The sequence below is a fragment of the Mustela nivalis genome (genome assembly GCF_964662115.1).
Source record: "Mustela nivalis genome assembly, chromosome: 15".
Lineage (NCBI taxonomy): Eukaryota > Metazoa > Chordata > Mammalia > Carnivora > Mustelidae > Mustela > Mustela nivalis.
Window position 1 is genome coordinate 56,999,977 of NC_139034.1, and position 16,679 is coordinate 57,016,655.

The 16,679-nt window shown below is 37.4% G+C and overlaps 1 long non-coding RNA gene across 1 annotated transcript in view; it reads right to left on the minus strand.

The window, feature by feature from the left end:
* Positions 1-545: 545 nt before the first annotated feature.
* The window catches only part of LOC309849300, a 97,157-nt gene continuing 81,023 nt past the window's right edge, over positions 546-16,679 (minus strand). The window contains exons 2-3 of the long non-coding RNA XR_014303639.1: positions 13,271-13,375; positions 546-722 (exon numbers count right to left, since the gene is read on the minus strand). This is a non-coding gene — a long non-coding RNA (uncharacterized lncRNA). The remainder of the gene's footprint in view (positions 723-13,270; positions 13,376-16,679) is intronic.

Here is a 16,679-nt window from a genome sequence, read left to right on the forward strand (position 1 = left end):
GGAGGGTGCTTTGGCATTCCTGAGTTAAGGAAAAGAGCAGTGTTTTGGTAAGCTCCATGGGGGTCTCAACCAAGGGACACACAAGGGGTAGCCCTAAGGAGGCAATGGTAACTGCTGATCACAGAATCTGTTAGGGAAGTCATATCAAGAACCTACATTTGTTTGTGACTTTGTGGGCTATTATCTGGGGCATGTGCTTGCATAAAGGGGCTGGTATCAGTTTAAAGCCTATGTAGGACATGTGGGAAAATAAAATGACTGTCAAAGCAGCAATACCATGGAGTAGCTTAGCTAAATTCTCCTAAGCTCTAATGGGGGAAAAAAAATAGACAACACGTAATAAGAGGGCAATACAAGAAGAGAGATAGAAACTGAGAGTCAAAATGATATGATATAAATCAAAAACACTTTATTTTTTTAAAAAAATTTATTTATTTGACAGACAAAGATCACAAGTAGGCAGAGAGGCAGACAGAGAAAGAGAAGAGGAAGCAGGCTCCCCGCTGAGCAGAGAGCCTGATGCAGGGCTCGATTCCAGGACCCTAGGATCATGACCTGAGCCGAAAGCAGAGAATTTAACCCACTGAGCCACCCAGGCGTCCCTCAAAAACACTGTAATAGAAATTTTTTTAAAAATGTCTTTGAGGGACTAATCAGTAGACTGGTCTTAACTGGGTAAAGAATCAGGGAACTTGAAGATATGTCAACAGGAACTTCCAAAACTGAAATGCAAAAAAGAAAAAAATATTAAGAAGATTGAGCAGAATATCCAAGAACTGTGGAACAATTAAGAAAGGTGTAACATACACACAATGAAATACTATTAGGAGAAGAAAGAAATGGGAGATATTTAAAGAAGTGATGGCTGAAGATTTCCCAAAATTAATGACAGAGTCAGGAAACAGATCTGGGAGGCTTACAAAACACTAAAGAGGACAAATACCAAAAAAATCTATACCCGTCATATCATAAGACAAAGACAAAATCAAAGACAAAGAAAAAAATGTTGAAAGAAGCCAGAAGGGGGAAAAAAACCCCAAACACCTTACCAATAGAGGAAGACAGATAAGAATTACAGTGACTTTCTCTTCAGAAATTATGCAAGCAAGAAGAGTGGAATGAAACATTTGAAGTGTAGATTAACCAAAAATCCACCAACTTAGATTTCTGTATCCAGCAAAACTGACATTCAATATTGACTGGCAATATTGAACAGAGAAAGATAAATGAAACTTCCTGAGATAAATGGAATCTACAAAATTGTGGAATCTGCAGAAGAAGCTTTTTCTTAGCTAGGGAAATCAGCTTAACACTATCTTTGCCAGAATACATTCTTGGATGAATCCATCCTAATATTGATGACTTATCTTTTTTATTTATTTATTTATTTATTTATTTATTTATTTATTTTATTGAGAAATAAAGACTTTCTTAGACAAACAAAAAATTGAATTTGTCACCAATAAGACCTACCTTGCAAAAATGTTAAATTATTCAGAACAAAGAAAAATGATAAGCTTGGATCTACATAAAGGAAAGTAGTACATTAGAGGAAGAATAAATAAAAGTAAAATAAATTTTTTAATTTTTATTATTCTTAACTGATCTAACAGATGGAAGTTTTTTTCAAAAGAATATTTAGAAACAATGTATTTTGTGATTATTGCTTAAGAATAAGTAAAATAAAAAATATTACTGTCAAAAGGGAATTAGAATTCTTTGGTATAAGGCAACTGTCATACCCATGAAGTGAAAAAGAACCTGGATTTTTTTTTTTTAAGAAGCTGGGAAAAAAAAAAGAAGCGGGATAAATTATAAATATATATTGCAAATTCAAGGAAAACCACTAAGAAAGTATGGAGAGAAAAAAATGGAATCATATAAAATGCTCAATTAAAATCAGAGAAAATGTGAAAAGAGTAAAAAATAAAAGAAACAAAGAACAGGGCAATGAATAGAAAAAAGTAACAAATATGCATATTAGTCCAAATGTATCAACAATCACTTTAAACCTCAATGGTCTAAATACACTAATTAAAAGACAAACTGTCAGAACTAATAAAAAAACTCAGGCTTAAAAATACGTTACCTACTAGAAACCCATTTTCAGTATAAAGTCCTAGCAAGACTAAAAATAAAGAAATGGAGAAAGATATACCATGATAACACTCATCAAAAGAAAGCTGGAATAGCTATATTAATTACAAATAAAGAAGACTTCAGAGCAAGAGAATTTATCAGAGATAAAGTAGGGTATTTTATAAAAGGATAAATTCTTCAACAAGACATAAAAATCCGTAATGTATATTTGCAAAACAACAAAGCATCAAAATTATTTGAGGTAAAAACTCATATTCAAGGAGAAATATATGAATCTGCCATTATATTTGGAGACTTTAACATCCCTCTAATAGTAATCAACAGATCAGCAGGCAGAAAAGGACATAGTAAACTAAATGGCATCATCAATCAACTAAACACAATTGATACCCAATAACAGTAGAATACATATTCTTCCCAATCCTCTAGGGAAAATTCACCAAGATGGACTGTATTTTAGGCCATAAATTACAACCAATCAAAATTTGTCAGATGCATATAAAATGGTGCTCATAGGAAATATATAGTATTTAATGCATTATGAGGGAAAACAAGACAAAGATTTATGGTCAATAACCTAAACTTCTACCTCAAAAAAACCACCACCACCTAAGGAAAAAAGGGAAGTGAAACCCAAAGTAAGCAGAAGAAAAGAAATAAAGTGTTGGCATATATTATATTTGTCAGAATTATATCTACAAAGGAAATTCAATTCAAATGAAACTTTTATTATATTTTAGACAAAGAATCTCAAATTCTGTATCTATCATTTAATATCTGGGAGGCACCAAAACATTATCAAATCTGAGATTCATTGATAGAGTCAAGATGGCGGAGAAGTAGCAAGCTGAGACTGCTTCAGCTAGCCGGAGATCAGCTAGATAGCTTATCTAAAGATTGCAAACACCTGAAAATCCATCGGCAGATCGAAGAGAAGAAGAACAGCAATTCTGGAAACAGAAAAACAACCACTTTCTGAAAGGTAGGACCGGCGGAGAAGTGAATCCAAAGCGGCAGGAAGATAGACCCCGGGGAGAGGGGCCGGCTCCCGGCAAGCGGCGGAGCAACCGCGCACAAAATCAGGACTTTTAAAAGTCTGTTCCGCTGAGGGACATCGCTCCAGAGGCTAAACCGGGGCGAAGCCCACGCGGGGTCAGCGTGGCCTCAGGTCCCGCAGGGTCACAGAAGGATCGGGGGTGTCTGAGTGTCGCAGAGCTTGCGGTTATTGGAACGGGAAAGCCGGCTACAGAGACAGAGCCGACAGTAAGCTTGCAGCTCCGTGTTACCTTGAACCGGTCGCAGGCTCGGTGAGCTCGGAGCACGGCCGGAGGTCAGGCAGACGGGAGTAACTGGGCGCTGTTCTCTGAGGGCGCACTGAGGAGTGGGGCCCTGGGCTCTCGGCTCCTCCGGGCCGGAGACCAGGAGGCCGCCATTTGTATTCCCGTCCTCCGGAACTCTACGGAAAGCGCTCAGGGAACAAAAGCTCCTGAAAGCAAACCCGAGGGGATTACTCACCCCGGCCCCGGGTAAGGGCGGTGTAATTCCGCCTGGGGCAAAGACACTTGAGAATCACTACAACAGGCCCCTCCCCCAGAAGATCAAGAAATCCAGCCGAAGCCAAGTTCACCTACGAAGGAGTGCGGTTTCAATACCAAGGAGAGCAGCAGAATTCCAGAGGAGGAGAAAGCCAAGCACGGAACTCATGGCTTTTACCTGTGATTTTTTTTTTTAGTCTTGCAGTTAATTTAATTTTTTCTTTTTCTTTTTTTTTTTTTTTTTCTCGCCTTCGGGTAAAATTTTTTTTTTTTAAACTGTTACCTTTTTCTTTTTTAACGATTTTTTACTAGTTTATCTAATATATATATATTTTCTTTTTTACATTTTTCTTAGGTGTTTTCTTTTTTAAAAAATTCTTTTCTTTTCTTTTTGCTTTTTTTTTCTTTTTGCTTTTTTTTCTTTCTTCATTTTCTTTTTATCCCCTTTCTCCCCCCTCACGATTTTGGATCTCTTCTAATTTGGTTAAAGCATATTTTCCTGGGGTTGTTGCCACCCTTTTAGTATTTTACTTGCCCCTTCATTTACTCTTATCTGGACAAAATGACAAGACGTAAAAATTCAACACAAAAAAAAGAACAAGAGGCAGTACCGAAGGCTAGGGACCTAATCAATACAGACATCGGTAACATGTCAGATCTAGAGTTCAGAATGACAATTCTCAAGGTTCTAGCCGGGCTCGAAAAAGGCATGGAAGATATTAGAGAAACCCTCTCGAGAGATATAAAAGCCCTTTCTGGAGAAATAAAAGAACTAAAATCTAACCAAGTTGAAATAAAAAAAGCTATTAATGAGGTGCAATCAAAAATGGAGGCTCTAACTGCTAGGATAAATGAGGCAGAAGAAAGAATTAGTGATATAGAAGACCAAATGACAGAGAATAAAGAAGCTGAGCAAAAGAGGGACAAACAGCTACTGGACCACGAGGGGAGAATTCGAGAGATAAGCGACACCATAAGACGAAACAACATTAGAATAATTGGGATTCCAGAAGAAGAAGAAAGAGAGAGGGGAGCAGAAGGTATACTGGAGAGAATTATTGGGGAGAATTTCCCCAATATGGCAAAGGGAATGAGCATCAAAATTCAAGAGGTTCAGAGAACACCCCTCAAAATCAATAAGAATAGGCCCACACCCCGTCACCTAATAGTAAAATTTACAAGTCTCAGTGACAAAGAGAAAATCCTGAAAGCAGCCCGGGAAAAGAAGTCTGTAACATACAATGGTAAAAATATTAGATTGGCAGCTGACTTATCCACAGAGACCTGGCAGGCCAGAAAGAGCTGGCATGATATTTTCAGAGCACTAAACGAGAAAAACATGCAGCCAAGAATACTATATCCAGCTAGGCTATCATTGAAAATAGAAGGAGAGATTAAAAGCTTCCAGGACAAACAAAAACTGAAAGAATTTGCAAATACCAAACCAGCTCTACAGGAAATATTGAAAGGGGTCCTCTAAGCAAAGAGAGAGCCTACAAGTGGTAGATCAGAAAGGAACAGAGACCATATACAGTAACAGTCACCTTACAGGCAATACAATGGCACTAAATTCATATCTCTCAATAGTTACCCTGAATGTGAATGGGCTAAATGCCCCTGTCAAAAGACAAAGGGTATCAGAATGGATAAAAAAACAAAACCCATCTATATGTTGCCTCCAAGAAACTCATTTTAAGCACGAAGACACCTCCAGATTTAAAGTGAGGGGGTGGAAAAGAATTTACCATCCTAATGGACATCAGAAGAAAGCAGGAGTGGCAATCCTTATATCAGATCAATTAGATTTTAAGCCAAAAACTATAATAAGAGATGAGGAAGGACACTATATCATACTCAAAGGGTCTGTCCAACAAGAAGATTTAACAATTTTAAATATCTATGCCCCCAACGTGGGAGCAGCCAACTATATAAACCAATTAATAACAAAATCAAAGAAACACATCAACAATAATACAATAATAGTAGGGGACTTTAATACTCCCCTCACTGAAATGGACAGATCATCCAAGCAAAAGATCAGCAAGGAAATAAAGGCCTTAAACGACACACTGGACCAGATGGACATCACAGATATATTCAGAATATTTCATCCCAAAGCAACAGAATACACATTCTTCTCTAGTGCACATGGAACATTCTCCAGAATAGATCACATCCTCGGTCCTAAATCAGGACTCAACCAGTATCAAAAGATTGGGATCATTCCCTGCATATTTTCAGACCACAATGCTCTAAAGCTAGAACTCAACCATAAAAGGAAGTTTGGAAAGAACCCAAACACATGGAGACTAAACAGTATCCTTCTAAAGAATGAATGGGTCAACCGGGAAATTAAAGAAGAATTGAAAAAAATCATGGAAACAAATGATAATGAAAATACAACGGTTCAAAATCTGTGGGACACAACAAAGGCAGTCCTGAGAGGAAAATATATAGCGGTACAAGCCTTTCTCAAGAAACAAGAAAGGTCTCAGGTACACAACCTAACCCTACACCTAAAGGAGTTGGAGAAAGAACAAGAAAGAAACCCTAAGCCCAGCAGGAGAAGAGAAATCATAAAGATCAGAGCAGAAATCAATGAAATAGAAACCAAAAAAACAATAGAACAAATCAACGAAACTAGGAGCTGGTTCTTTGATACAACACATCAATAAAAGAAAGAACAAGAACCATATGATACTCTCAATAGATTCTGAAAAAGCATTTGACAAAGTACAGCATCCCTTCCTGATCAAAACTCTTCAAAGTGTAGGGATAGAGGGCACATACCTCAATATCATCAAAGCCATCTATGAAAAACCCACCGCAAATATCATTCTCAATGGAGAAAAACTGAAAGCTTTTCCGCTAAGGTCAGGAACACGGCAGGGATGTCCATTATCACCACTGCTATTCAACATAGTACTAGAGGTCCTAGCCTCAGCAATCAGACAACAAAAGGAAATTAAAGGCATCCAAATCGGCAAAGAAGAAGTCAAATTATCACTCTTCGCAGATGATATGATACTATATGTGGAAAACCCAAAAGACTCCACTCCAAAACTGCTAGAACTTATACAGGAATTCAGTAAAGTGTCAGGATATAAAATCAATGCACAGAAATCAGTTGCATTTCTCTACACCAACAGCAAGACAGAAGAAAGAGATATTAAGAAGTCAATCCCATTTACAATTGCATCCAAAACCATAAGATACCTAGGAATAAACCTAACCAAAGAGACACAGAATCTATACTCAGAAAACTATAAAGTACTCATGAAAGAAATTGAGGAAGACACAAAGAAATGGAAAAATGTTCCATGCTCCTGGATTGGAAGAATAAATATTGTGAAAATGTCTATGCTACCTAAAGCAATCTACACATTTAATGCAATTCCTATCAAAGTACCATCCATCTTTTTCAAAGAAATGGAACAAATAATGCTAAAATTTATATGGAACCAGAAAAGACCTCGAATAGCCAAAGGGATATTGAAAAAGAAAGCCAACGTTGGTGGCATCACAATTCCGGACTTCAAGCTCTATTACAAAGCTGTCATCATCAAGACAGCATGGTACTGGCACAAAAACAGACACATAGATCAATGGAACAGAATAGAGAGCCCAGAAATAGACCCTCAACTCTATGGTCAACTAATCTTCGACAAAGCAGGAAAGAATGTCCAATGGAAAAAAGACAACCTCTTCAATAAATGGTGCTGGGAAAATTGGACAGCCACATGCAGAAAAATGAAATTGGACCATTTCCTTATACCACACACAAAAATAGACTCAAAATGGATGAAGGACCTCAATGTGCAAAAGGAATCCATCAAAATCCTTGAGGAGAACACGGGCAGCAACCTCTTCGACCTCTGCCGCAGTAACATCTTTTTAGGAACAATGCAAAAGGCAAGGGAAGCAAGGGCAAAAATGAACTATTGGGATTTCATCAAGATCAAAAGCTTTTGCACAGCAAAGGAAACAGTTAACAAAATCAAAAGACAACTGACAGAATGGGAGAAGATATTTGCAAACGACATATCAGATAAAGGACTAGTGTCCAGAATCTATAAAGAACTTAGCAAACTCAACACCCAAAGAACAAATAATCCAATCAAGAAATGGGCAGAGGACATGAACAGACATTTCTGCAAAGAAGACATCCAGATGGCCAACAGACACATGAAAAAGTGCTCCATATCACTCGGCATCAGGGAAATACAAATCAAAACCACAATGAGATATCACCTCACACCAGTCAGAATGGCTAAAATCAACAAGTCAGGAAATGACAGATGCTGGCGAGGATGCGGAGAAAGGGGAACCCTCCTACACTGTTGGTGGGAATGCAAGCTGGTGCAGCCACTCTGGAAAACAGCATGGAGGTTCCTCAAAATGTTGAAAATAGAACTGCCCTATGACCCAGCAATTGCACTATTGGGTATTTACCCTAAAGATACAAATGTAGTGATCCAAAGGGGCACATGCACCCGAATGTTTATAGCAGCAATGTCCACAATAGCCAAACTATGGAAAGAACCTAGATGTCCATCAACGGATGAATGGATCAAGAAGATGTGGTATATATACACAATGGAATACTATGCAGCCATCAAAAGAAATGAAATGTTGCCATTTGCAACAACATGGATGGAACTAGAGCGTATCATGCTTAGCGAAATAAGTCAAGCAGAGAAAGACAACTATCACATGATCTCCCTGATATGAGGAAGTGGTGATGCAACATGGAGGCTTAAGTGGGTAGGAGAAGAATAAATGAAACAAGATGGGATTGGGAGGGAGACAAACCATAAGTGACTCTTAATCTCACAAAACAAACTGAGGGTTTTTTGGGGGAGGGGGTTTGGGATAATGGGGTGGGATTATGGACATTGGGGAGGGTATATGCTTTGGTAAGTGCTGTGAAGTGTGTAAACCTGGTGAATCACAGACCTGTACCCCTGGGGATAAAAATATATGTTTATAAAAAATAAAAAATTAAAAAAAAATCTGAGATTCAATTTCCCCATTTAAAATAGAGATAAAAATCTCTATTTCATATGTTTAGTGTGAGGATTAAAATAATTCATGAAAAACACTTGTCACAGTAAGCAAAAATGGTAAGAATTGTCTTCATCACCACAACCACCATCACCACCATCATCATCACAATCAAATGCACATGATGGGCAATATTGAACAGAGAAAGATAAATGAAACTTCCTGAGATAAATGGAATCTACAAAATTGTGAAATCTGCAGCAAAAGCTTTTTCTTAGCTAGGGAAATCTGCTTAACACCATCTTTGCCAGAATACATTCTTGGATGAATCCATCCTAATATTGATGACTTATCTTTTTCTGGTCCCCATAGTAACCCAGTGATCAAACACTCCATCTCTTCAAGTTCTCCTAAGATATTCCACTCACATACACTTATTTATAGGAGACTTTGTAGCAGAAGGGAAAGGCTAATATCATATGCCTTATTGAAAACAATATGGAAATTCTTACTAGACATTTCTGTTCTGTCAAGGTGCTTCTTAGCAACCCTGCTAACAATGGTTTTGCTTTCTGACATTGTACCCCCATAATGTACTGATTTCTTCTGTCTTCTTTCCCTCTCTCAAATTTCTCTTCAAAAACTTCAAATTCCTCTCTCCCTGTTATTCAGAGTAACTCAGCACTTCTTGGCTATTCCTCTCAAAACTTGTATAACAGATTATATAACATGGACTCAAAGAATTCCCCTTTCCAGGACAGCTCCTTTCACCCTGATTTGTAGACCCTTTCTTTCCTAGCCATGGATGAAATCCTAGGCCAGTTCCATAACTTTTCCTGGTACTTTCAGTTTTTGTTAGCTCATTTACAATCAGTCTAACGTGATGTCAAAATTATTTTCATTCAGATTGAGGCTTCTTCCCTCTCCCAATCTAAACCTAGTTCAGACTGGGAAAACTACACTGAGAAAGTGTTTTGTGGTGTCCTCCTTCCTGAGCTCCCTCCAAGCTCTTCTAACTATACAGCCTCTTGGTGGAGAGAGGAGAAGTAAGGTTCAGAAAAAGTTTGTAATTTATAGTTGTAATCTGTTATCCATGCTTTTGGGAGTGTTGAATGTTGAGCTGGTCCTTTGTTTGGGTGCAGGGCAATCTGAGGGCAGATCAGTGATCCCTAGTGGATATCTTCCAACTGTTGGTTCAATGATAGGTTGATGTTTCCCATGCTGGCTGCCTACAACTCCCCACTGTCCTGGATTCTTTTAGTTCATTCTAATAAGTGCTATATCATTACTTCAAGTGGTCCTCATGGGTAAGCCCCTCTGAAATGACCCAATTCCCCACCCTTATGCACTAGGCTCAGATCTGGCTCACAGGAAGTAAAAGCTTCCTTGCTCAGCTACACTCTGGGAAATGTAGGCTATCCCAAGAGCAGCCCTGCCTCTTAGCACACAGCCACAGGCTCCTCCAGACAGCTACTTGAAGATAGGCATCATTATCTCCCAGTTCAGATCAGAGACACAATATAGTACTCTGACAGTACCGTCTCTGAAGAGACCCTCTCTCCCCGTTTACTGTCATCAGTCACATCCCTTCTATATATCCTGGAGGTAGTGACAGTATATGGTATACTGAACCAGATTTGGCATCAACACTCAGCAAATTGTGCATAGATGTTTTGGCACCACTATTAGGAATGCGTGAGCACCGAACACTGCCTTAACTTTAGGGTACCAATCAAAAGGAAGACAACAGGATAATTCCCATTTTAACAACCTGCTTCATTTCTATTTAGAAATCTGTTAGTATGCTCCGGAAAACTTAGGACTATAGATAGCAATTTGGTTTTTGCATATGTAGTAATTTAATGCACTGAGTTTCTATTTTTAAAAACTTAATTTTTGTGTTATTTTCTATTTCTTGTACTTTGTGTTAAATTATAAGTTTTCCAAGGGTATGCTCAAGAGATATAACCAATGAAAGAGCTGGGGAAGGCAGTTCATGTGTAAAAAACATTTCCCTGTGGTAAAACCTCAAGGCAAAGTCCTTCTTTAATGCTGGTATGGTGAGTAGGGCAGGGTCTCTCTCATATTTTAAAAATTCGTTAGCTCTATTTTCTACTATCTGGAAGTAATGAATACTTCCACGCACATATAACATCTTCTAAAAATGGAGATTCTTTAAAAGATTAATAGTAAAAAATGTAGACTGAAGAGTTCACAGCCTTCATTTAAAAAAAAAAAAACCTTCAAAGTTGAATTAACTTTGTAAAAAATAGCTTCCATCTCTTTTCATTTGCATTATAAAATTTGAACTTAATAAGCCACAGTGGTATAAATACATTAGAAGCTAGGTTGCCAATTAACATCTTTTTGGCTGTGCAGAGATAACCAAGCATAGAAAAAGTTAAACAAGTTTGACTTTAATGTAATTATGTTGGAGACAAATTTAATCAGATATTTATCAGATTTCCCTGAGGATCCTCTGAAGCAGCAGCATTAATATTGTTTTTCTAAATATTCACCAGAGCCAAACCTTCAATGGAAATAAACCAAGGAGCTCTCTTGAAAAGCTTTGAACCCAGTTTCTCCTGCGTAGCCTCATCCTCTGCAACCATAAAACCCCGTTATTGACAACAGTGGTATTTGAGTTAAGTACATTGGCTGTTGATCCCACGTTGACCAGCTAGTGTTGAGACTGCATTACAGTAATTGCTTGTCTGATTGCTCAGAGAATCCCCTAATGATCCTAGTGAGATTAGGGAAACAGGAATGTAATAGCAGGTGTGCACAAGGGTGTTAGAGAAATATGTCATCAAGTTAAGAGCAGCCTTCAGCATTACAGATGGAAAGCTTTGCTCCAATCCATTTCCCTACTTATATTGCCTTTCCAGTCCATCAAAATGACTTTCTTCTCTTAGAAATGTGAATGGGAGTGTTTGAATCATAAAAGTTTGTGACCATTTTATTTCTCAGGATCTTCTATGTGTTAGCATTCACATAGAGTAAACAGGTTTGCAATAAAAGGGAGAGAAATTGAAGAAAAGCTTGACACTTTGATTAAACAATTTATGTCCTAGTTCTGGTTTTCACTTACTATCAAGATCATTCAAGTCTCTGAAATTTAGTGCTAAATCACCATTTGAATGTTTCCAAGTCCAGCTCCAACCACAATGGATCTAAAGTTTTCTATAATAGATTCTTCCCTGAAGCAAGATTTTATTCACTTTTTGAAATGTTTCTTAAACGTATTACAGACCAGTTCATCCCCCTTTCATTCTGCATTAGGGTTTCAAAGAAAAACATGATAAATGCTGTTTTGGTTTCAGTGTTACAGTTCACAGATATCTTTTTTCTTTTTTTAAAAAGATTTTTTATTTATTTATCTGACAGAGAGAGATCACAAGTAGGCAGTGAGGCAGGCAGAAACAGAGGAAGAAGCAGGTTCCCTGCTGAGCAGAGAGCCCAATGCGGGGCTCGATCCCAGGACCCTGGGATCATGACCTGAGCCGAAGGCAGAAGCTTAACCTGCTGAGCCACCCAGGCGCCCCAGTTCACAGATATCTTAAGCTAATTTCTTAAGGAGCATGGAGATGACTGGCACTGGCTTATCACTCATTTGTTATGCTTTAATATATGAAACAAAACAAGATTCCCCCTTGCCCCTACCTTTCTAAAAATAAATGGAGGAAAGAGATATGGGGAGGAAGATGGTGCATCTGGTAATTTCTAGCATTCATGTTTTGGAAGGAAGTAAAAAATGAATTTTTTTGTTTTTTCTCATTTTTGTAGATTACCTTAAGACTCTTGTTTGGTAATGGAAATCACTTTTAAAAATGTGCTTGAGATTTTTGTTTTGTTTTGTTTATTTTTTCCCACAGAATAACTGAAGATTTATTGAACTTATAACTCTGTGTGTGTGTGTGATTTATTTGCTTACAAACATAGAATTTTCCACATATTAAATTTCTTTTATTGTGTTAGTCAGTACACAGTACATCATTAGTTTTTGGTATAGTGTTCCATGATTCATTATTTATGCATATAACCCAGTGTTCCATACAATATGGCCCTTCTTAATACCCATCACTGGGCTAACCCATGGCCTATCCCCCTCTCCTCTAAAACCCTCAGATTGAATCCCAGAGTCCATTGTCTCTCATGGTTCGTCTCCCCCTCTGATTTCCCCTCCTTCATTTTGCCCTTCCTTCTCCTAATGTCCTCCATGCCATTCCTTATAAGTGAGACCACATGATAATTGACTTTCTCTGCTTGACTTATTTCACTTAGCATAACCTCCTCCAGTTCCATCCATGTTGATGCAAAAGTTGGGTATTCATCCGTTCTGATGGCTGAGTAATATTCCATTGTGTATATGGACCACATCTTCTTTATCCATTCTTCTGTTGAAGGGCATCTCAGCTCCTTCCACAGTTTGGCTATTGTGGACATTGCTGCCATTAACATTGGGATGCGTGTGGCCTTTCTTTTCACTACATCTGTATCTTTCATATAAATACCCAGTAGTGCAATTGCTGGGTCATAGGGTAGCTCTATTTTTAATTTTTGAGTTTCTAATACAGATCGATGAATGCTGACTAGAAGAAATGGGATAGGAAAGAATAATAAATATTCACTCAGTAGCTACAACTTCTCACTTCTTCAGGTGGTATCACTGGCCATCTCCTTGCCTGTAGCTATTACCATTCCATTTTTATGTGTGTGTTCCTGTTTTTGAGGAACTAACATGATATATGATCAATTTTCATACTTTTAGGAGGAAAGAAAGCTGTAAATTATTACACAAAGATATGAACATTTATTTGAGAAGTAGAAACAGAATTTGTACACTTTTCTTGGGTTTACAAGGTGCCTGAAATGTATTTTTTCCAAATGGTATTTTGAGTTTATATGTATTACATCTGTCTGTCTGCTATACTACAGCCTTAGGAACTCCAAGAAAATCTGGGTTACCCAAGTTAAACAAAAGTAAAATATCATATACTCTTTCCCATTTCCAGAAACCACCCTCCCCTTGAAAAAAATTCCTTTCTCACTTCCTCCACCTCTTATTCCCACTTTCCAATGGAATAGCAGCTGTGTTTAGCTTGATGAATTTCAACAAGCTTTAACAGATGTTGGAGAGTCCTATGTTTGTAAAAAAAAAAAAAAAGAAAGAAAAGAAAAAAGAAATAGAGAAATATCCAGAATTTCTGATCTCCAGATACAGTTCTGATTTTTTAACCATTCATAAGTCAAAGATCCCAAGTAAATAAGAAGGGTAATTCCAATGAAGGTGGGCTGCTGATGTTCTGACAAAATTAATAGAAACACTAGATTTCACTGGGAGGTAGGGGAGGAGCGAAGGGGAAACAGTGCTCCAGATATGAAAGATTAATGTAAATTTATCTCACATCCTGTCAAAAAGCAAGTAATTGAGTCAGCAAATATGTAGATTCATAGACAAACAGGAGATGTTTACATTTAAATCTTTAAGACTGCTTGAACAGTATGCTAAAGATTGTGTTTTTAAGGTTTGGGGAAGGAAGTTGGCCTGCCAGCAAATCCCCTTATTGTTACTGAGCTGTAATTTTGTGTTGGCTAATTCCCTGAACACTGTCCTAAAAACAGAGCCAAATGTTCATTTAGTACCAACTCAACCATCTCTATTTGTTGTTGTATTATAGAAGACAGAGAGAGAGAGAGAGAGAGAGAGAGAGAGAGAGAAACCCTAACATCTAATAAATCCCTACTATGTACCAAGCATCAAATTAGCACGATACCTATTTTATTTAATTCTTGCTTAAATTTGTGCCAGAATAAACTGATCCTAGGAGGGCTTCAGAAACTTGCCAAATTACCTGGCAAACTACCTGGTTGTCTGATTCCCTACCCTCCTTTCCTTATTTTTGAGGGATAGTTGTACTACTACCTTTTAAAGAATCACCAGATAGGAGAGTTTCAATCCATGTTATTTTGAAGTTATGTTAAGTGAGGCCTACATGTTTCTGTATTATTTCAATGATGACTCACTCAGATTTTGAGGGGTTCAGACATTTATGGAAATACCCCAGTATTTTATGCTAGCATGTTTCTTCCTTTCTTAAACAAATAATAACAATATTCATGCATTTTGCTATTTTATCCCTCTATTCATATAAATTTTGACTTTATTGAAAATTTTAAGTATACAAATTCTTTCAAAAGAACTATTTTAAAGGATTTGGAAATTGTAAGACTTGGTCATATACGTGATTTTATTTAGGCTTGACAAAATTATATTCTGAGGACTCTAAAATGAATTCAAATAATCTCCCAGATCTGAATTTTTCATAAGCTTTTATGTTTTTCAAATAAATAAAACATGCTGCTACATAACTAGAAGAACTTATAGTACCAACATATAGTAATGAATGCATGAGCTTACATTAGGAAAATTCTTATCTTCACATAAATCAGAAACTTAAGAGTTAGACTGGCTCAACACACTCACAGCTGGAATGTACACATGTTGTGGCTTATTTGCCTCCCATCAAACATTTCTCAGTCCAGATGTTCATTCTTTTTCACTCCCATCCATCCTAGACTATAGCCTGCTTGATGCAAAAAAGGCCAAGACTGTCTCAGAGTTGAGGTTAGACCAGGGACACCACTGAGGTTCTTATTAGTACAAAATGTCTTACCCATCTAGGGCTGCTTTATTTTAAAAGTTTATTTTCTAGGCTTGAAAAGAAGAAAAGTACCTTCAATACTTTACAAAACACTTTTCAGTCTAAATTTTTACATAACTCATGGGACACATCAACACATACTTCACACACATACTGGAAGAATAGTTTTGTATTTCCAGGCTAACAAGTTCAATTCCTTCTATAATGCAGATTGAAATGATCTAGGGAATTCGATTATCCTCTCTTCTTCACTTACAGAAAGGTAACACTAGAACCTCTATGTTTTGTTTTGGTTTGGTTTGGTTTTCACATAGGTCCCCTTTGCTTAGAAACTGACTCTGAATTTTCACTCTCAATGCCACTTTCCACTTAAAATTTTACCATTTTTTTTAGAATCCACTTTAAACACCAACTTCTCAGTAAAACCTACCTGATCTCAACCTTCTCAAAACACACAAATACCATCCTTCCCTCCTAAGGCATTTTTATATCATTCTTAGGGCATTTATCATTTATTCGTTATTTCTGTTCATATCTAGCTTCTTTAGTAGAATTAAGTTTCTTGTACTTGTGATTTTAACTGGTAAATGTAAATTCCCACAGAAAGTCCATTTTCAAGAAGAATGTTTTACACATAGCACTTCTTAAAAAATATTTATTTATTTATTTCAGAGAGAGAGAGAGAGAGAGCGCGCGAGAGCACATGAGTGAGGGCAGAGGAAGAGAGAATCTTAAGCAGACTCCTCACGGAGCACAGAGACAGACACAGGGATTGAGTTCAGGACCCTGAGATCATGACCTGAGCTGAAAATGAGAGTTGGATGCTCCACCAAGTGTACCACACAGGCACCCCCACACAGCATTTTAAGAGTTGTGGGCTTTGTTTTGTTTTTAGTGAAATGAAACCCAAACAGAAAATAGACCATCATGCAAGAGGTCTCCACAACCATTATTTGGGCTGAGTACAGAAAGACAGGAAATCCGAGCCTCCATTTCCCCAGCTACAACCATAGTTTTCCATTTCTTTTTCTAACCCTCCACCTACACAAAGAACAGGTGGCACCATGGGTATTTACATCATCAGTGCTCGCTGAATTTCATGGTACAAATGGTTAGGATACTAGTCCTGTATAATATTACTTTAGATAAAACGAGGCAGAGAGAGATCACAGCAAATTGATCAGTGGAAACAGGCTCTCCTGGGTTGGTTCAGAAAGGCTTGAATGAAGGAGGTGTCAAGAAAAAAAAAAAAAAAAAACCACCTCTGATAATATAGTGACTTTGACTTATATGTTCCCTCTTGTATTTGAACAAACTCTCTAGGATTCAGTTGTGAATACTCTTTCTATTATTCTCTGATTTAATATACTTTATT